Source organism: Equus caballus, chromosome 20, assembly GCF_041296265.1.
Source record: "Equus caballus isolate H_3958 breed thoroughbred chromosome 20, TB-T2T, whole genome shotgun sequence".
In the NCBI taxonomy this organism is placed as follows: Eukaryota; Metazoa; Chordata; class Mammalia; order Perissodactyla; family Equidae; genus Equus; species Equus caballus.
The window spans coordinates 54,171,113-54,179,125 of NC_091703.1; positions in this window are offsets into that span (position 1 = coordinate 54,171,113).

Consider the following 8,013-nt stretch of genomic DNA (forward strand, 5'->3'; position numbering starts at 1 on the left):
ACAACCCTTACCTTCTATTTGTTTTCCCATATATTTACCTTCCCAAAATTACCACCCCTAGAAGCTCCAAACCTTTTCCTACATCTTGTCACTTTTCTACAAATGTGTTTTCCTTTGTAGAAGCCTGTGGGTCTGACCGCTTCTTTGGGGGTTTCTTTTCACTTCTGTGAAGCCCATCATACGCACATGAAATAAACCTTTTTATGCTGTTAATCTGTCTTTGGCAGTTTAATTTCCAAAGCCCCAGCCAAAGACCTGAGAGAGTAGAGAAAGTTCCACCCCCCCAAAGAAAAAAAGTCCTGTGCCCTTTCTACTGCTCCATGATGCTGAAACCACACTCCTGCGTCAGCGGTGAATGGGATTCCCCAGGTCAGTTGCTCAGTCCTCAATCCTTATCAGCTCCCTTCACCCAAACTTGACCTTGTCACACCCTGGCCGTTTCCGTAAAACATGATTTATTTTGTGAGGCCAGGCCAGAGATCTTGATCTTCTTGGCCAGCATTTCATGGGTTTCTCACCAGCATCTTGCAGGGTCAATAGCCCAAAGCAAGCTGCCAGGCCCACATCATCAATGTTGTGATGATGTGGCTCAGCCAGAGAAACCAGAAGCCAGAGAGAGAGACAGCTTCAAAGAGTTTCTTGTTTGCGTTACAATTACGTAGCCATGCAAACAACGCCAGGCTTTGACGGTGTCTAAGAAATGCCAAGCATTTCTAGGGAAGCTATCATTTAAAGTCAGCCTGTTGACCTCTGTTCATCCAAAGCATGTTTTCACATCCAGGCCCAGAATTCTTCACCCCAGCCCAAGTGCCATGTCTCCATCCTATGGTTAAGCCCTGGCAGCATTTGCTACCACAGAACCAATAAAATCCAGCAGGAGAAACCACTACTACTCTGATGAAACAGGCTGATGGAGACAAAAAGACAACTACATCCAAAGGCATGTGTGTCTGTGTTGGAACTTTGGGGACACCATGAAATATGGCAAAAGGGGCTTTACCAGGCGCAAAGGGCAGAGCTTCAATAAATGTCACTGGATGGTGTGAGTGCCCAGTCGTAGTCCCTGTAGCAGCACCCTAGTTCTGGGTGACAGGTGTAACCCAGGTGTGCCTGAGGCTCACCTGCTTGAGTGTCAGGGACTGTCAGTCACTTGAGCAGTTGTGCTAAAGTCTACCCCACCTGCCGCGAATTAGGTCCCCAGAACTTATTCATCTTCTAATTGTGAGTTTGTTCCCTTTGACCAACATGTCCCCATTGCCCCACCCCCCATGAAGACTCGTACTCTTAACTAGCCCTTACTCTGTACTGTCTCCTGGGTAGCCTAGGAAGCTACTTAACATCTCGGACCCCAGTTTTCTTGTTTGTGAAATGAAGGCAATAACACTTTCTACATCATCGTTTTGAAGATTAAATAAGGTAATGCATAGAAAGCATTTGGCACCATATTTGGCACGTTCTATGCTCTCAATGTAAAGTATCAGAGTATTTAACCTCTCCCAGCCTTCATGAAAAATTTTCAGTGTCTCAGGATGGAGTTTCAACAGCTCATGGACTTCAGTTCCTCAAGGGAGGCTCTCCATCTCTCTTACACCAGAGCAAAACCCAATGGGTCCCAAGACGTGGGAAAAGGACAGTCCTTGAAGAGGCTTCCGAGGGCAGAGGAGGAGCCTCAGCTGATAGGGAACTAGAGACAAGCTACCCACTGTCTCGGAGAAAAGAGGACAGTGTGCTGTTCCCATTGTGTGCACAAGGAGAAAATTGTGTGCTGGCACGAAGTCACACGAAAGGAGTATGAAGGAACAAGAACTCCCAGGCCTTTACGTCTCACCCTGCATCAGCCCACGTGTCTCCAGGTTACTATGCAATTCTTGTATTTGTTTTACACAAGATCTCTATAACAGTTACATAAAAACACAAGTTCTCTGTGACAGTTAGATAAAAAACCCCGAGGCGTAGCAGAGGATGCTTTGATTTCCAAAATAATTTTTTCTTAGCAGGGCAAAGGGGAGCTGGGAAAAGAAACACAGGAAATTTGTTTCTTCTCTCCTGGTCAAAGAAAAACTGTCCTGGAGGTGGCCTCTATGTAAATATTTGCAAGATGAGAAGATAAAACCACTGAAATCACCCAGGGCAAGAGGCTTTCTCCTCTTCTTATAGGACAATGCTCTACTTTTGAGGGAGGGGCTCTGGTTAGAAGCTGGATAACTGTTCTTTCTATTTTGAACATCAGAATAAAAGTTTGGGAGTTGGTTCTGGTTTTAAATTCATCCCATCCTTTTTTCCTCAACTACTACATGCAATTATTTATCTTCCAATGCGTCTCCCCCAACCCGTCCCTCACCTCATTTTTGAATGGTCTTCCTCTCTCACTCATCTTTTGAGCTTGGAAGGACCCAGTCGGCCACCAATACACTCATCTTAACATTCCAACCAAGCCCTGATATCCAGGTCCAGTTTAACTTTGACCCCTACTGGTAGGGGCTGGCTGACTAAAGAAAGCAGTAGCTGTTGAGTCACTGTCTGGAGTCAAAGCCACTTGCAGGCTGGCAACACCTAAACCAGTTGCCTTCACTCCCCATTCAACTCCACTGACCTGACCAGGGACATCTTCTCACTTGCCTCTCTGAGCTCACCTTTCTCCATTTACTCACTTCCTGACTAAATCTTATCTATGAACAAAAAGGGAAGCCCTCCCCCAAATGGAGGGCCCTTTAGCACCTTTCAGGACCAGCTAAAGTGTCTGTAGTAGAAACGTACAGAGTACAAGCACAGCTGTTACAACTCATGTAATAGACACACATGTTATTAATCATATATGATGAACAATAGAAGCGAATAAAAAGTACTTGTGACCAACTTACATTAAGAGAAGTTCATGTAGTGCTTTTAATTTGATTTGTTATTCTTAATTTTTCAATCAAAATAACATTTGTACATGGTAAAAATATATGTACAACAGTACATGCAAGGGCCTTACATTGAAAAACACTGCCCCCTCCAGGCTTCCCCAAAAGGCAACCAATTTAAACCAGGTCTTGGTTTTTCAGAGGTTACCCTCATAATGCTGAGTCATATTCTTATTCTTCTACTTCTTAGTTGATCAAATTTGGATATCTATGGATTCTCCAGATTGAAAAACGAGATTTTAACTCACTTGAGCTGTCACTCCCTTCTCTCCCCTCCGCTCTCCTCTCTTTGACTTTTCTCAGTCATATGTTGTTATCTGACTATTCTCCATGCCTCTAGTAGATATCTCTGAAACTTGACATAACACATTAAACCGCCATTTACTTACTATTCCATCAACGTCAGTCAGCGTCTCTTGATTCCCCACATGGATATAAATGACGCTACCAAATTCTCCTCCACTTCTATTCCCCTTTAACCTCTGTCAGCTACACCTTTACAACAGTTATATTCTGTGCTGTAGCTTTTATGAGGTTTTCTGTATTTTTCCTGTGGTTAATTTTAAAAGTTGGAACTCAATGAATATTCTTTACGTTATCATGTCTGTGTAACTAGCTCACTGCGGGGCCACACGGTGGGCAAGGATTATCTTTCCTTGTCTGCGGGTTTGAGTTTCTAGCATCGAAATCAAATGCCAAACAACCTTCACTTTAGGCCTTGTGCCTTTAGATCTTGGCCCTCAAAAGGCGAAGATGAGAAACGTTTTATTGTGGGGAACAAGCAGCCTGGTAGAAGCCCCAGTTGTCCTAGAATAGTTAGTTCAGTATCTTTTGAGACAAGTCTTAGTTTTATGGGAGTTTTTTAGTTTTTTCTTCTCTAGGATCCATGTTTGGATGAATGGCTGCTGGAGAGAGCCTGATTGGTAGCAGCTGATCTGTAGAAAGACCCTCAGGGTCGGCCTTGTTTCCAGGGCCCCCATCCCTCCTCATTCCTGGCCTTCCACTGGGTGACATCAAGCCCACAGCCTCTCCAGAGTCCTGCCTCCTTCATTTCCACTCTTCGCGCCTCCTCAACCTGGGTCAACACACGCTCTACTTCCCGTCTCCCAGACACTTGTTGACATTTCTTATGCTCTTATTATCTCCCCATGTTCTCTTGGCTCATGAGTTCATTCTTTCTTTTGAACTTCATTATTGACATTTATTGACAAGGAGAGGTGGAAAAGGCATAAATTCGGTCCGACCCCTTGAACTAAATGATAAATGACTTCAATGTTTTTATACAAAATGAAGGTAGTAGAATTAGTTCCTATTTTGAACATTTTGTCCTTACTACGTGTTTATTAAAGTCAGTATAGTAGTCCCCATCATTGCTTTTGATTGGCCTTTGATATTTCTTCACATTTGAGCTATTTTAAGTTGGTTTTACACAATGAGCATTTCTAGGAACCTTGCTAAACAGGATATTTACCGGTTACACATATGGATCATGACAGTATCAAAGACAATAAATTTTAGTGCTATAGTAATTGGTAATATCCATGTTCCCATTTTATTTTCCTTTTATGTTTTTCTATTCTTATTTTATCTTGACCTTAATAAGCTTGGATCCCTTCGGTCAGGTATTATGACTTGTAAGTTTCTCTAGGCTCAAGTGTCGTTCTTGTGATCAGCGAATGCTCAGTAAACAGAGGTGACACAGTTTTGCCTGACACAGCAGTGAACATGAGCATAGTACCCAGGGCAAGTATATGAGTAGATGCTCAATGGAAAATTGTTGAGTATCATACCCAACTAAAAGAAATTCCAAAAACAGAGCCAGGAAAAGAAAGAAAAGGAAATTATTTTTAAAAAAATACAAGAACTTGTCTCAGAAACAAAAGATACAGGTCATTAGATTGAGAGTCTCAAAAGGGCCTTGTGAAAAAAATAAAAAGATCCACACCGACACTCATTATCATCAAATTTCAGGTAACAGGAAATGACAAAAAATATCCTGAAAGCTCCTAAAAAGAAAAAGTAGGCCACATTCGAAGGATCAGAAGTCAAAATGACATCCAGATTTCTCAACAGTAATGCTGGGGGCTGGAAGACAATGGAGCAGTAACTTCAAATTTTTGAATGAAAAGTACTTCCAACCTAAACTTCTGTTCTCCCCTACCCTCTCTGTCAAGTATGAGGATAGAATTAAGACATTTTCAAATATGCAGGGGCTTGGAAAATGTATCTCCCATCCATCTTTGCTTAGAGAACTAGCAAAGCATGTGCTCCATCAAAACTAGGGAATATACCAAGAAGGAGAAAGATGTGGAAACCCACAGAGAGGAGAGGGAAGAAGGACCAGAGACGATGGTGAAGAGAAACAGCACGATGACAGCAGAGCAGCAGGGTTAGACAGCAGTCTGAACACATTTGAGGAGACATGGAAGTCTTAGGAGGACTGTCTTCAAGAATAATATGAGTTACTATAGAGAAAAAGAGTTTTATAGCTTGGACAGTATTTGAGGATAAACTATTGTTGGTTATATAGAAAATTAAGCAATAAGAGGGGACAGTTATCAACTCCAGGAGAAACGAACTGTTGTCTAAGAAAGGAAATGTAATTATAGTATACCAAATGGCTTGGCTGTAAATATAGTCATAAAAGCAGGAATTCTGAATATTCATTTAACCAAAGACTATGATAAAACTTTGATTCAACAAATGGTGCTAAAACAATTTAATATCTTCATGCAAAATAAGATGAAGCTCAATCCTTATACTTCATACCATGGACAAAAATTAACTAGAAGTGGAGCGCTAAACTAAATGTAAGAGCTGAAAATATAAAACTTCTAGAAGAAAACATAGGAGAAAATCTTGGTGACCTCAGATTAGATAGGACACAAAAATCGGGAAACAATATTTGCAAAACATGTATCTGACTACAGACTTTTATCCAGAATGTATAACTCTTACAACTTTTTATTAGGAAATCACTCTAATAAAGAAATGAGCAAAATATCTGAACAGACACTTCACCGAAGAAGATAGACAAATAGCAAATAAGAACACACAAAAAATGCTCGACATCATTGGTCATCAGGGAAATGCAAATTAGGACCACAAGGAGATACCACTACATACGCATTAGAACGGCTAAAATCGGGAAGACCTTGAACACCAGGTCAAAAAGCAACTGGAACCCTCATACATGATTGGTAAGAACGCAAAATGTTATAGCCATTTTGTGAAAACAGTTTGGCAGTTTCTCCTAAAGTTAAATGTGCATTTAACAAATGATGAAACAATTTCACTCCTAGGTATTTAGCCCAGAGAAATTAAACCACATATCCACAAAACAACCTGTGTGTGAAAGTTCATAGCAGCTTTACTCATCATTGGCAAAACTGGAGATAACTCAAATGTCCGTCAACTGATGTATAGATAAGCAAACTGTGGTACATTCATACACTGGGGTAAAAAGAAATGAGCTACTGATACATACAAGGATGAATCTCAAAAAGCATTATGCTGAGTGAAAGAAACCAGATACAGGAGACTTTATGATTCCATTTGTATGTCATTTTAGAAAAGGCGAAACTGTAGAGACACAAAACAGATAGTAGTTGCCAGAGGCTGGAACTCAAGCAGGGGATTGACTGCAAAGGGGCATAATAGAAGTTCTCATGGTGATAGCGATGTTTTACATCTAGATTTTGGTGGGGTTTGATAACCATATACATTGACCAAAACTCATAGAACTGTACACTTAAAATGAGTGAATTTCATTATATATAAGCTGTACTTCAATAAGGCGGATTTTTTAAATTTATTGGGAAAATTGCAGGTAAAGGGTTGGGACATGTGTCCTAAATCCTAAAGTGTTATCAGAAAACAGCAGATGTATAAAATTGAAAAACAGATGTGTAAGCATGTGATCTAGTGGCATAGAGGTAAGCTTAAGAAGAAACGGCTAAAAGAGTTAAAAAGTGGAGGGTTGGGAAGACGACCGGGGACTGAGAGGGAGTGAGTAAAATGGCTGGTGTTTGTAATAAGCTTTGTGGTTCCATCTGGACTTTTAAACTATATACATGTTCTTGCTTTGATAAATATCAAGATCACAGTTTTCTGGAGTGAGAAAGGTTTGGGAAGGCAGTGCGCCTAGTTTACCAGATGTCAAATGTTTGAAATATCCAGAAAGCCTTGGACCAAATAGAAACTAAAGCTCCCACCCAGACAGTCACTGTTTCCTGATCGCTCACAGTGCAGCGGGAACCTTCCAGGCCTACGACTCTCCATCACGCCCATGGCCTCATCCCACAGCATAAGCAGGCCCAAGCCTGTCCTTGCCTTTTCGGCCTCCTGTAGAGCCTAAGTTAAAGGCCATCCTTTGTGATAGCTGCGGCTGCCAGACTGTCTCTAATCTAAAAGGGGCTTCGGATTCTGTCACGTGAATTCCATCAATTATGTAAGTTTGAAATTCCACTTACTGGGGTCAGTGAAGATGTTAGGGTATTTTGACCACAGCGTCTTAGTAAGGACAAGCATTTTCAGGGCCCTGCACTTGGCTTTGTGAGTTACACAGACCTGGGTGTCACAATACCCAAGTCTGTAGTCAATTTTAATATTTTTGAACTGAAGATCTAGTTCTTCTCAGGGAACAGTTAGGCATCCTTGAAACAACCTGAATACAAAGCAGCTGGTGAAATTACTATGATGCCTACACTCTGAAGGAAGGAATTTCTCTTCTCTGCAAAGAGAGAAACACACGCTTGATTAGCTTTCATTTGGAAGCTGTTAGGGAGATTTGTGTCCATTCAGACATTTGCACAAGTGACCTCTCATCTTTACTCAAACCTTTGGATCCAACAGTGATAGGTCTATAACTGGTTGTTTATACTCAAGAATTGCGCAGGGTGGAGATGCAAAATCCTGGAGACCCCTGAGGGGAGCTGAATTTCATCAGACACTACTGCCTGGAATCCCTTTCTTTTTTTTTTTTTAAAGATTTTATTTTTCCTTTTTCTCCCAAAGGCCCACCGGTACATAGTTGTGTATTTCTAGTTGTGGGTCCTTCTAGTTGTGGCATGTGGGATGCCGCCTCAGCATGGCTAAGATGAGCGGT